Genomic DNA, 12,515 nt, shown 5'->3' on the forward strand with positions numbered 1-12,515 from the left:
TTCACACCCCTGCGCGCCGTGGCGGGGTCCAACCGAACCGGCGTTGATCAGCCCCCAGGGCACAAAACCGAGGGGCAGGGACGTGCCTTGCGGCGAAGGGCGTCTCGTGGCCCCGGAGCTGCAGGCTGCAAAGGCCAGGTGGGGGTGCTAAGGGGCAGAGGCCAGCCCCATCAGTGACCCCAGGCGGTGGCCAGCAGCCTCCACACTCCCCTGGCAGGCTCAGGCAAGCCCTGGCTTCGCCTTTCACACCCCCGCGCCTTCCCGCCCTTATAAAATTGTCCCCCGCAGGCCGCCGTAGGCCAAGCTCCGCCTGCCCACTCCCGCCCGGCTTCAGACAACCCCCCCCCTTGGACGGCTCCTTGGTCACATGATGGAGGGACGGCCCCCCCCGTTGCCGCCGAGGGGCATGTTGGGAGAGGTAGTCATCGTCCCGGCTCGCGGCCGTGGAGATAAGCCGTCCTGGAACTACAACTCCCGGTGTGCCCCGCGGCTGTTGCTAAGGGCTGGAGGGAGCGGAGGGCTTCGGCAGCTGATACTGAGGTAAGGGCGATAAACAGCCGAGTCGGTAGCTACCCCCTGGGGGGAATGGCTTGGCGGCCCGGGAGCGGCCCCTCGCCCCGGTTAGTAATGGGGGGTAACCGGGTCCCTAGCGCTGGCGAGTAATTAATGGGGGAGGGGGGTGTAGCCAGGCCAGCCCCCCTTAGCCCAGGCGAGTAATTAATGGGGGAGGGGGTGTAGCCAGGCCAGCCCCCCTCAGCCCAGGCGAGTAATTAATGGGGGAGGGGGGTGTAGCCAGGCCAGCCCCCCTTAGCCCAGGCGAGTAATTAATGGGGGAGGGGGGTGTAGCCAGGCCAGTCCCCCTCAGCCCAGGCGAGTAATTAATGGGGGAGGGGGGTGTAGCCAGGCCAGCCCCCCTTAGCCCAGGCGAGTAATTAATGGGGGAGGGGGGTGTAGCCAGGCCAGCCCCCCTTAGCCCAGGCGAGTAATTAATGGGGGAGGGGCGTGTAGCCAGGCCCCCCTTAGCCCAGGCGAGCAATTAATGGGGGAGGGGGGTGTAGCCAGGCCAGCCCCCCCCTCAGCCCAGGCGAGCAATTAATGGGGGAGGGGGGTGTAGCCAGGCCAGTCCCCCCCCCTCAGCCCAGGCGAGCAATTAATGGGGGAGGGGGGTGTAGCCAGGCCACCCCCCCCTCAGCCCAGGCGAGCAATTAATGGGGGAGGGGGGTGTAGCCAGGCCACCCCCCCCTCAGCCCAGGCGAGCAATTAATGGGGGAGGGGGGTGTAGCCAGGCCACCCCCCCCCTCAGCCCAGGCGAGCAATTAATGGGGGAGGGGGGTGTAGCCAGGCCACCCCCCCTCCTCAGCCCAGGTGAGCAATTAATGGGGGAGGGGGGTGTAGCCAGGCCACCCCCCCTTAGCCCAGCCGAGTAATTACTGGGGGTGGGGGTAAAAATAACAGGAGTACTTGTGGCACCTTAGAGACTAACAAATTTATTAGAGCATAAGCTTTCGTGTAACCAGGCAGACCTCCTCCCCCCCTCCCCCCCCCCGGCACTGGGGACTGATTGGATTGGAAACACTTCTCCCTCCAACTCCTCTGCCCTAAACAATGCTCTGTCCCCCAAGTGTGACTATTCAGCAACAAGCTGTCAGTGGCTGGTTCCCGCCCATATTTCCTCTACCAAGTTTTGCACCTTGTTGCCTTGTGATTTGTGGCGAGTTGGGTGTGTAACTGCCTGGTTTGTGGATGCAAATGACCATTTTGTATGTGTGGCAATTGAGGTAATTCTGTATTATGAGTGTACAGCAAGTAAGAAGGGTGGGGTGTTGTCTTGTATGCGTGCAGGTGGAAGGAGAGGCTGCTTGTACAGTGAATGCAAGGAAAGTTACATCTGTAATGCATGGGGGTTTTGCACATGTGGTGATTGCAAGAAGGGTGGAAGTTTTTTCAAAGTGTGTCTTGGGCACTAGTAGTTCCAAGAGGGATGGTTTTCCTTCCCCCCCCTCCCCTTTTTGCTTTTTACTGCGATACCTTTTGCTAAATATATTCTGAAACTGTATTTCTCTCACACTGTAGTGATGAGACCTTTGTGGTATTTATCTCTGTTTGTAGACATTTGACGTGTAAATAATTGATGATTATTTATTTTTGTGTGTGTTTTTAATTTTACTTTGTGTGTTACTGTTGTCTGCTGCAGAGGTCCCATTTGCTAGGCCAATCTGAGTAGTTCACTCCTGGGGGAATTCTGCATCACTGCGTGTGTGCAGAATTCATGTCCCCCCACATATTTCTTTTCTTCCCTGCAGAAAAATGACTTCTGACAGGGGAGCAAAGGGAAGCTACAAGAGCAGTCATGCACCCCTCCCCGGCAGCACAGGCAAGTCAGTTCAGGCACCTGGAGCTGCCAATAGAGACATAAATCACCACCAGGTGTGTGTGAAGGGGTGGGCAGTTGTGAGAGAGAGAGACACTGTTCTTGCTCACTATTGCGGCATGCTTGGCATGGAGGGGCAGTGCTTCAGAGTGTGTCTGAGGAGGTAGGCATGGCGCAGGCTGTCCCCTCAGAAAGAGCAGAACATAGCAGCCTGCCCGCTTAGTGAATTGTTCCTATTGTCTTGGTGAATTCCCCCAGGAGTATAAAACCGGTGTGTAAGTTTTAAGGCTCCTTTACATAGTCAGAGTGGTGTAAAGGACAGTATGGCCTTATAAATGCGCATGGTGCTTTACTGATTACAACTGGTCTAAATTTTTGGACTGAAAAAAATTCTTATCAAAATGTGCTCTATGAACTGTTTGCTACTGACTTTTCTGGAGATGGTCAGTAGCCAATACAAATTGTGAGTTTGATTCCCCAGCCCTCACTTGCTCTTCATGTGCCTATGATGTAACATTGAGCATATGGCTGCATATATTTGTTGACTAATAACTAGAAATAAAGGGTCAAACCTTGCTACATTACTGTTAGGCAAGGGGGTTTGGGGATTTCCTCCAATGCTCCCCACTCCCATTCTCCATCCATTGTATTGTACTTTAAATAAATTCCCTAAATAATTGAAACCAGCATGATTATATTGTTATTTTAACAAATAAAATATGCAGAATTTTAAAATATTGTATGCAGAATTTTTAATTTTTGGTGCAGAATTTTTAATATTTTTAGCGCAGAATTCCCCCAGGAGTAGTAGTTGTAATGCAGTGCGAAAGCACAGAGAAACACATGTTGGAAAAGCAAGTCTTTCTCTCCTCCTCTGAGGCCCACTCCTGCAATCTTTTACTCATGTGAGTAAGGCTTATTCACAGGAGTAATCCCGTTGAAGCCAATGTCTGTCTATCATGTTTTTGTCGTGTGGGATCTTACATAAGGTAGGTAGGATATGGGGCTGTAAATAGTCCACCAGAGGTATGGGGGAAATTCCTCCAGAACAAGCATTGTATTGGGCTTCCATAAACTGCCTTCTGCAAGTACCAGTATAGGTGTTGAGAGGGAGCATGGCAGTAGCATATATTGTTAGTAGGCTTGGCAAAACTTGGCTTTTATTTTTTTTAAATAATTTTGACAGATCATATTAATGTCTATTTTAAGCATTTTAAATGTTTGTATCAATTTAAATTTTTACAGTTGCAGGAAACTATGGGGGGCAGGCAATAATTAATGACTGTAAACATCAAGATTCAAAAAGTTGAAGTTTTATGACTGTTAAAACACAAATTGTCAACATCACATATCAAAATATACAAAATAAATATCCTTCAATCAAACTCTAAGTTCTCAAGCACCATTTTTCTTTCTTTGCCCATCTGTAAATTTTGCTTTATTCTTGATGGAAATATTTCTTTGTCTGTTTGGCTGTGTGTGGTGAATTGACATTTATCAGTAAAAATCGCATCCTTCTGAGCCTGATTGTAAGCTATAGACATCCTTGGAAATCTAATTAACATAGAGCAGCCCCTAGGCTGTCTAATTGACAGAAGAGAGAGGGTGTTTTTGTCCCATCTTCCCAGCAACTCAGGATTAGGAGGGTGCAAAAGTAAAAGCCTGTCAGTTATGACTATGCTCCCTCTCTAGCCTGACAGTGAAACTGGCTATAAACAAAAGTGAAATTAAATTCATTTATTTTGATCATCCATTTTCCTATTTCTCTTTTAGGTACTCATATGGCCCCCATTATCTGAGTGCCTCACAATCTTTAATGTATTTATCCACACAAAACCCTTGTGAAGTAGGGGAGTGCTTTTATCCCCATTGTACAGATGTGGAGCTGAGGCATAAGGAGACTAAGGGGCAGATATCTAGAAGTAGTTAGGTGCCTAACTCCCATTGACTTCAATGTGATTTAGGTGGTGCCTAGATACTTTTTAAAAATCTGGCCCTAAGTGGCTTGCTGAAGGTCACACAGGCAGTTTCTGATAGAGCAAGGAATTGAACCTGGCTCTCCCAAGTAACTCTATAATCTAGGAACAAAGAGTGTAGGCCATACTTGCAGGTTGTCAGGGAAGTCTATCTTGGGGCAAGCAATAGCTACATGGGGAACAAAACATTGATAACTGGTTCCTCAATCTAGCAGACAAAGTTAGAACAGGAACCAATGGCTGGAAGTTGAAGCTAGACAAATTCAGACTGGAAATAAGGCACACATTTTTAACAGTGAGGGTAATTAGCCATGGAACAATTTACCAAGGATTGTGGTAGATTCTACATCACAGACAATTTTTAAAGTAAGATTAACTATTTTTCTAAAAGATCTGCTCTAGTTCAAACAGGAATTAATGGATCGAAGTGCTATGTCATGTTATCCAGGAGGTCAGACTAGATGATCGCAATGGTCCCTTCTGGCCTTATTATCTATGATTATAGATAATATAATCATGCATCTGATGAAGTGGGTATTCACCCACGAAAGCTTATGCTCCAATACGTCTGTTAGTCTTGTGGAGGAAAAATGGTCTAAAGCCTAAACTTTGGTCAAGTGAACTGTATGTATGGTTAGGTGAACTGTATGTGTGTCCTGGAGGAAGGAGAAAGGGAGGGGGGGGGTAAAAAGAGAAGGGCAGACAGAAATCATAAAAGCAGAACTAACTGTAGAAATTATAAAAGTAGAATTAACCTTTGTAACAGACTATGATTAATAGATGTCAGGTGGCAGAGCAAGAAACCGTGAAAGACAAAGCTAAGAAAAAACAGGAAAACTTGTTTTGCTTCATCCCTTATATGGATGTAAAACTTTAAGGAAGTATATGTAATTTTTGTGGTTTTATCCTATATAATCTCTCGCATTTTATCTGTCGGGGGGGTTCGGCTGCCTTGGCTGACTTCCCCCATGCATGCATGTTTGATTGATCAATAAAGGAGCCTCAGGCTGTCTGATCCAAAATCAACCGTGTGGTCAATTTTCCACAACAATTTGGGGGCTCGTCCGGGATCCACAGAAGACTCCCCCAGACCGGAGGACCGCGGGTAATCTCCCACCAAACCCAGGGCTCATCTGAAAGGTAAGAGACCTTTTGAAATCTCTATCGTGGGTTTCTGGTGGAGGATTTGCCCGTAGGCTCGGGGTTGGGTGAGTTGCACGCTGGATCTGAACCTTTTGCTGACAGACACGCCTGACGCCCTTTTGTTTTGTCTTGTTCTGGTGGTTTTGTGTCTGTCATAGGTTCGGGGCTGGAACCCCCCAAGGTAGGGGCCACTATGGACCCCGGGGAAGTGAGTAAGGTCAATTACTCTGGTGCCCTCGGAGTGGCCCTAAGGTTGGCCAGCGAAAGTTCACGCCAGCAGTAGGTTGGTGGTGAATGCCGTAAAACTAGCCGCCAGTAATTGGGGCTAAAAGCCAGTTTAGAGGGTGTGCCGTATGTTTGTGAATGAGTGAGGGTCGCAGGGTCCCCTACCCTTGTTTCCCTCCTGGAGCCCTAGGCTCCCTTCACCACTCGGAGAGCGAGGAAGCCCTGGGAAACCATCCACAAACTCCTAGTCAGTAAGGTGACTGTCTCCGCTCTCTCGAAGACGGAACGGTGCCCTTTGCTGCGGGAGGTGTGTGCGAGGACCGTGCCTTTCCAGACCCTTTCTGGTATGGATGTCTGAATGTTGGGGTTTGGGTCATGCCTTGCCGGTATAAAGAGGGGGCACACAGTGAATGTTAAATGTTAAATGTTATATGTTTGGGTGTTGTATGTTTTGTCCACTGTGCTAGCCTATCTGTTAAATTAGCCCTTTGTGGATGCCTGTCCACTTGGTTGTGGTTGTCTGTCAGGTATCCATAATGGGGGCGGGGGAATCTGAGCAGATTCCCATGCCAGAAAAGGACACTCTTGCCGTGTATATAATACTCCAATTATGGTCCCTCAACCTGTAAATTTTTAAACAAGTGGAACTGGTACACTAGGAATAACCCTAGCCTGCAATTCCCCCCAGACGAAACTGGGCAGGGAGCTGCTGTTCAGCCCCCACAGACCCCCAGGGCAAAAAATATCAAGCGCCTTAAGTATCAAAAGCCCTTACATGTACCCCTCAGACAGTGTCTCCCCGTACTGAAGAAATGTTCCCCTTCCGCCAATTCCTGGGCATTGGCGCTTCAGGTCAGGAGACCTTGGTGTCTGTGCATGCACCTTGGTCTCTCCCGGAATTGTATAATCTGTTGTACCCCAAATGGTGTGTATCTGGATGTGCCTGATCCCGCTCACAATGAGATCCTGGCAGTTTTGCAGAAGGACACTCTGAAGGAGGAGACTGACCCCAGCCCTTCCTCGTTGCAACAGGAACTGCTGGCTAAGGTCCCTCCCCCCCCCCCCTTATTGTGGGCTGATCATACCAACCTGATTGGGCACATTGGGTCTGCCCAACCAGCTGAAATTCACCTAAACCCAGCAAAACCCCTTCCCAAAGTGCAATAGAACCCTCTCTCAAACTAGACCGAGAAAGGGATTTAACTTGCAATTACCTCCTGCATTCAGCAAGGAGTCATTATTCCTATGGTCAGGGAGTGTAACTCCCCCATTTTATAGTGCTGTTAATGCGGCTGTTCTCCCTATTTTTCCCGTTGTCCCTAACCCTGCTATTATCCTTTCCTATAATGTACCGATGCTGAGGGGTTGTTACTGCCTCAAGAAAAAATTGTATTAGGTTTGGACATAGAGAAAAGGTTATTAAATAAGATGCATCTAGATGTAATGTGTGTATGTAAATAGATAAAAGGGGGGTTAGTCAAAAGGCCCACCCTCCTTGCTAAATTGGTAGTGAAACAATGCCTGTGCCCATGGAAAGAAATAATGCAGCAAAGAAAAAAAAAAGAATCGGGCCCAAACAATCAGGCAACCGCAGTTTGAGGAAGTTGAAAGAAAGTGAGAAGTTAACTCTGTAGTTATTAGAGGGAATTAAGCAGTGAAACTATGTACAAATGTTAAAAGAAAAATTCTTGGTTTCTTTGCAGCCATTCCTTTGGGAATGTCTGTAAATAATCCAGGCAAGAGGTTATATAAGTGAAATCATTTGACTATGAAAAAGTTAGTCGAATTTGCTAAAGAACACTCCTGGTGTGTACAATCTTTGTTTTATAAGTTTAAAATACATTGATGTTGTTTTGGGGTTATAAAACCAAAAAATACTTTTGCCAAACAAAAGAAATTAGTATTGTTTAATTTTGGTATTTAGCATTTAATCCTTAAGGTGACTTAATGCTTTCTAAGATTTAAATTGTTTTAAATAAAGACCAAAGTTGTGGCTGCAGCAGGGTAGTCAAAGCCAGGAGAATGGAAGATTTTTAAATCTATTTTGGTAACAAATAGCAAATAAAAGCTGATATCAACTAAAAAGCCGCAAAATTGTTCTTGAAGTGTTGCTGGGTACACCTTATACCTGATCACCTTTGGCGCTCCCCGGACGGTTGTGCCTCAGGTGCTCTGGCCCTATTTGCTCGCGTGCATCACCGTGTGAGCAAAGGGGGGGTTGATTGCTGCAGTTGAATAAGACTTTTCCTCTGTGGCCCAGCACTACTGCCAGCAACATAATGTTAGGCAGGCAGCACTTCCCCTCTCTGGGGATCTTTTATAAATACTCAAATTGATTTAATTCAAATGTTTAAATGTTATAATTGTAAATATGTGTTAGTTTTAGTAATGTATTTTCTTGTAAAAAGGCAGATGCCAAAACTGTTGTAAAACTTTTGCTTAAGAATTCTGTATCATAATTTGGCATAGCTGGACAGATTATAAAAGAGTTATGTGCAGCTTCACAGATCCGGTATGGCCAAATGCCCTTTGAAGGCCACTCCGAATCAAAAGACCGGACTCAGCCCTCATAAAATTTCTATCAGGGCTCTCGATGCGACTACCGGCAGTGCCCTACTGGCCCTGGCTCAGATGAACATTCACTTAATGGATGACACAATGCTTGATTATCGCCAGGCCCTAATGAAATGTTTTAGGTCTTTTTATATATAGCAGCCCTGCCACTCGCTAAAACCAGGAGACTGGATCTACATAGAGGTCCATCAGTGAGGAACCACCCTGGCCCCACGCTGGAAAGGCCCATACCAAGTCCTGTCAACTATCAACGCTGTGAAGTGCCAAGAACTGACTGGACCCTCGCTTCGCACTGCAAAAAGGCCCCTCCACCGTGAGAAGATTCTCCGACTGATGATCGGCTGTTTCTCCTTCTGGTGCTGCTGTTTCTTCTGGACAGCAGGAGAAAAGGACAAGATAAAAAGCTGGTAACCTCTCCTTTGTCCGCTGACAGACCCACTGTGCCTTTGGATTTTGCTAAGAAAACAACCTCTCCACCTGAGGACATAATAAAGCCTCCAACCAAGCAAGGTGATTGTGCTAGTAACCCCTCCCTTGCTGCCTCACTGCCGGACAGCTAAGTGAACTAAGACTACGAAATCTCGAAGAATAGCTTGCAAAAGCTAGCCAAAACTAGCTGAAAATGAAACTTTTAATATTCCTTAGCCTCTCCTTCTTAACGAACGTAGGGTGGGGATGGGGAAATATTTTTTTAAATCTTAGCCAATCAGTAGCTTCTGATTTAGCCTGTACCATATTGTAATATACCCCTATTTATATTATTGATATTAATGCCTTTCCTCCCTTTATAAAGGTGTTTAACCAACAGATGTGGTATAATACTTCACAAAGAAGAGATGTATTAGGACATCGGTGGACTGTAATTAATGCCACATTAGGGACCATTAAGTTCACGCTGTTCTTATCCAGTTTTCAAATTCTCTTTATATATCCCAATTGCTCTAAAGGAGCTGCCATTTGGCTAGCACAGCAAAAGACCTGGGCTTCTCCCAAAAAGAAAAGAGATGTGACTGGATACTTGTGGGATGGGGCTAATGGCGCAGCTGCAATTTGGAATATTCACAAAAGCCAACACCATAAGGAAAAATTAGGTCAATTAGAAAAAAGCCACTGGTCTTATTATTGAAACACAGCTAACGCAGGTGCAGGCCGGGGTGGGCGAATTGTATGTTCTTTCCGCCCTTAGTTCTATAACCCAGGAGTTGCTGACGAAGATGGTCTTAAATATCACTGGTGCTGGGAAGGCATTGCAGTGGGACTTGACATGCTCAGAAGTTCAGGATTTCCTGAATGACCAGCTAACGGCCATTCGGAGTGATCTTGAGCACCAGGCCTGGCCCACTGCCCTTACAGACGCTTCAGGAGTACCGTCTGATCTATGGCCATGGAGGCGTACTTGGAGGTTCTCCGGATGGAGATGTGGATATTCACAATGCTCCTTACAAGCATACGGACCGGTTGGAGGGACGTGGGCTCCCACATACCGAATCCTGCCGGGTCTATGGGGAGGATGCATGTGGGATTGGGTGATTCACAGACACATTTGGGAAATCAAGCCACCTGGTAAGCCTAGCCGATTCATAGTCAGTGCTCTTGAAATAACACCCACATTGGATTGGGACAGGAAACCAATGGACACTCTGGCCATTAGAACCCCCACAGCTCCAATGCATACGTAAACTCAAGCCAGGGAAAGTTGTCACTGTCCATAACAATGTTTGTTGGGAAGATAAGGGACTGGGAACCCTCCTGACAGGAGTCATGATCTTCCCGGCTAATAACAGCTGTGTATTTGTTAAGGCCCATGTTGTACACAACGCCCATTTTAACCTTATTATGACCGTGGGCAGCCATATTGTCTACTGGCCTGCGGATAAAAATTTGTAATCCACTCTCAGGTATCAAATGCCCTTTAGCTGGACGACCCTGGTGCCTGACCGTTTCCAAAATCTGCTTTCAGTATTACCAGAGGTCCAAAGGATTTCTGATTTATAAGGGCAAATTCATATACTTGAAAATGTATATCAGGTAGAAAAAGGTGCCTTTCAGACCGCCTATAGACTGTCTTCTTTGTGTATTAGTTGGGGTTCGTGTATAATTTTGGTTATCACACACAGCAAATCCCATCATATTGTTACATTGAGTGGGCTAACCGTTGTGGTGATGTTGCTTGGTTTGGGATTGTGCCTTTGTTATTGCTGTTGCAAAAAACATTGCTGTGCATATAATTTTTCTGCTAGGCAAGGGAACAAGTGGCATTCATGATTGTTAATAAATTTTTTGATAAAAGTTGGGATGAGAAAAGGGAAAGGAAAAGGAAGGAAATCAATGGGCTCATGAATGTGGAAGTTTAGGCCAAAGGTGGTGCCAGAGAAGCACCAATTTTCCGCAACAGTCTATAAGGTGCCACAGGATTCTTTGTTGCTAAAAGTCTCAGGTTAGCATCCTAACAGCTGGACTGTCCTTTCTCCAAGCTGAGAGAAATTCAAAAAATCAACGAAAACAGCGAGAAATAAATCTGATTTAAAATTTTCCCTTCTGACAACCTAAGATATTAGTAAACTAGGTAAAGAAGTACATTTATTTATGACCTACGACTTTAAACATGATGTATCCCTTTAATGTAGTTTTTTGCCTGCTTCCTGTGCAGACAACAGTGTCCTGTTTCTTACATTTTTAAAACAGAAAATGTTACCCTCAACAGGACACAAGGGCATTTTGTATTTTTGAAATGGAGACAGTAGCAGCTTTCATTGAACCCCATCTTGGTTTTGTGAGTCATGTGAATTGGACTGTAAACTTTGAGTTATTCATGTTTGCTTAGGAGCATAGTGGAAAAGGGAAGTGCATTTTACATCCAGGTTTCCTTTAGTTTCCCCCCAGCAAGATGGATTTTAATTGAAAAGTCTTGGCTGCAGAGAGTGGTGGGGTGATGCATTTTTAATCTGTTCTTTTCAGTTAACTTAAAAAAGCTTCTACATGAATGTACAATAGAACTTATGTTTCTGTTAATAACTTTCGTACGACTGCATCACAAGACATAAGTCAGTTACGGTCTCTATGTGCAGATGTAACTGCTCATCCGTATCTCTTCTTGCTTAACTGATCAGTATTTGCAGTGCAGCTGTTTCACAACACTTGTATCTTGCAGCTGGAGTTCACTGATGGCTAAGACTTCTTCAAATAGAAATATAGCATTGTACGGGCTATATATGCTCAAGTCAATGGGAACTGAGCAACGTTGTCACCTTGCAGGAGCAGGATCTTTCTTCTGTTTTATCATAAATCTAAGGTGTCTTCTCCTCTAAGATACAATCAAGTATTTGCAGGAGTCCCTGCCAAAATAAATGACAAGTTGGCAGTGTGTAATAACGACTCAATTACCAAGCCATTTCAGAGCACTAAAGAAAAGTACTTCAAGGTCCCAGCCAACAATGTAAGTGCATATCCTCATACAAAGAGTTTGAGCTTGCTCCTACTGAAGTCCATGGCAAAATTTCCATGGACTTCAGTGGGAGCAGGATTGGGGCCCAAAGCCAACAAAACTAGAGGAATCTAAATAAATCGTGGAACCTGATCCTGCAACACTTAACTTGTTCATTGGCTCTGTCTTCGTTGCAAAAAGGTTGGGGGGGGGGGGGGCGCGAAGGATTGGTTTTGTTTTGTTTTTTTTTACATTGAAATTGCTGTTTCAAAAAACCACCCTTTTTGGAGTGAAAACATGGACTTCAGTGAGATTATTCATGTAAGTAAGGGTTGCAGAACAGGGCAGGCTGTTGTATTCATTCATGTGCTGTAGTATAAAATCATATGTGAGATTTAGTAAGAGTTTGAGCGCGGTCTACACTTAAAATTTAGGTTGACCTAGCTACCTCAATCAGGAGTATGAAAAATCCTCATCCCTTGAGCGCCATAGCCATGCCAACCCAACGCCTAGTGTAGATGCTGCTGTATTGACAGAAGAATGCTTCTGTTGACCTTGCTATCGTTACTCAGGGAGGTGGTGGTCTGTACTAATGGTAAAATCCCATCCATCAGTGTACAGTGTGTGTACACTAGGGGGTTATGCTGGCATAGCTATAATGACATAGCTATGCTGGTATAGTCCCCATAGTGCAGATATACCCTAGGAAGGTTTAATGAGGATAAAGAGTTAAGAAACGTTATCTTCGATGCTTTTAATTAATTATAACACTTTTTAGTGAAAACAATATATGGGGAAACTG

At 45.6% G+C, this 12,515-nt stretch overlaps 1 protein-coding gene across 2 annotated transcripts in view; it reads left to right on the forward strand.

Moving 5' to 3' along the window:
* Positions 1-492: 492 nt before the first annotated feature.
* SCAMP4 (secretory carrier membrane protein 4) overlaps positions 493-12,515 on the forward strand; it is a 35,452-nt gene continuing 23,429 nt past the window's right edge. The window contains exon 1 of one of the 2 annotated variants that reach the window (XM_065421998.1): positions 493-540. The gene's annotated coding sequence lies outside the window, so the exon portion shown is untranslated. The other variant, XM_065421997.1, reaches the window with a different exon arrangement.

This window comes from Emys orbicularis, chromosome 24 (assembly GCF_028017835.1).
Source record: "Emys orbicularis isolate rEmyOrb1 chromosome 24, rEmyOrb1.hap1, whole genome shotgun sequence".
Lineage (NCBI taxonomy): Eukaryota > Metazoa > Chordata > Testudines > Emydidae > Emys > Emys orbicularis.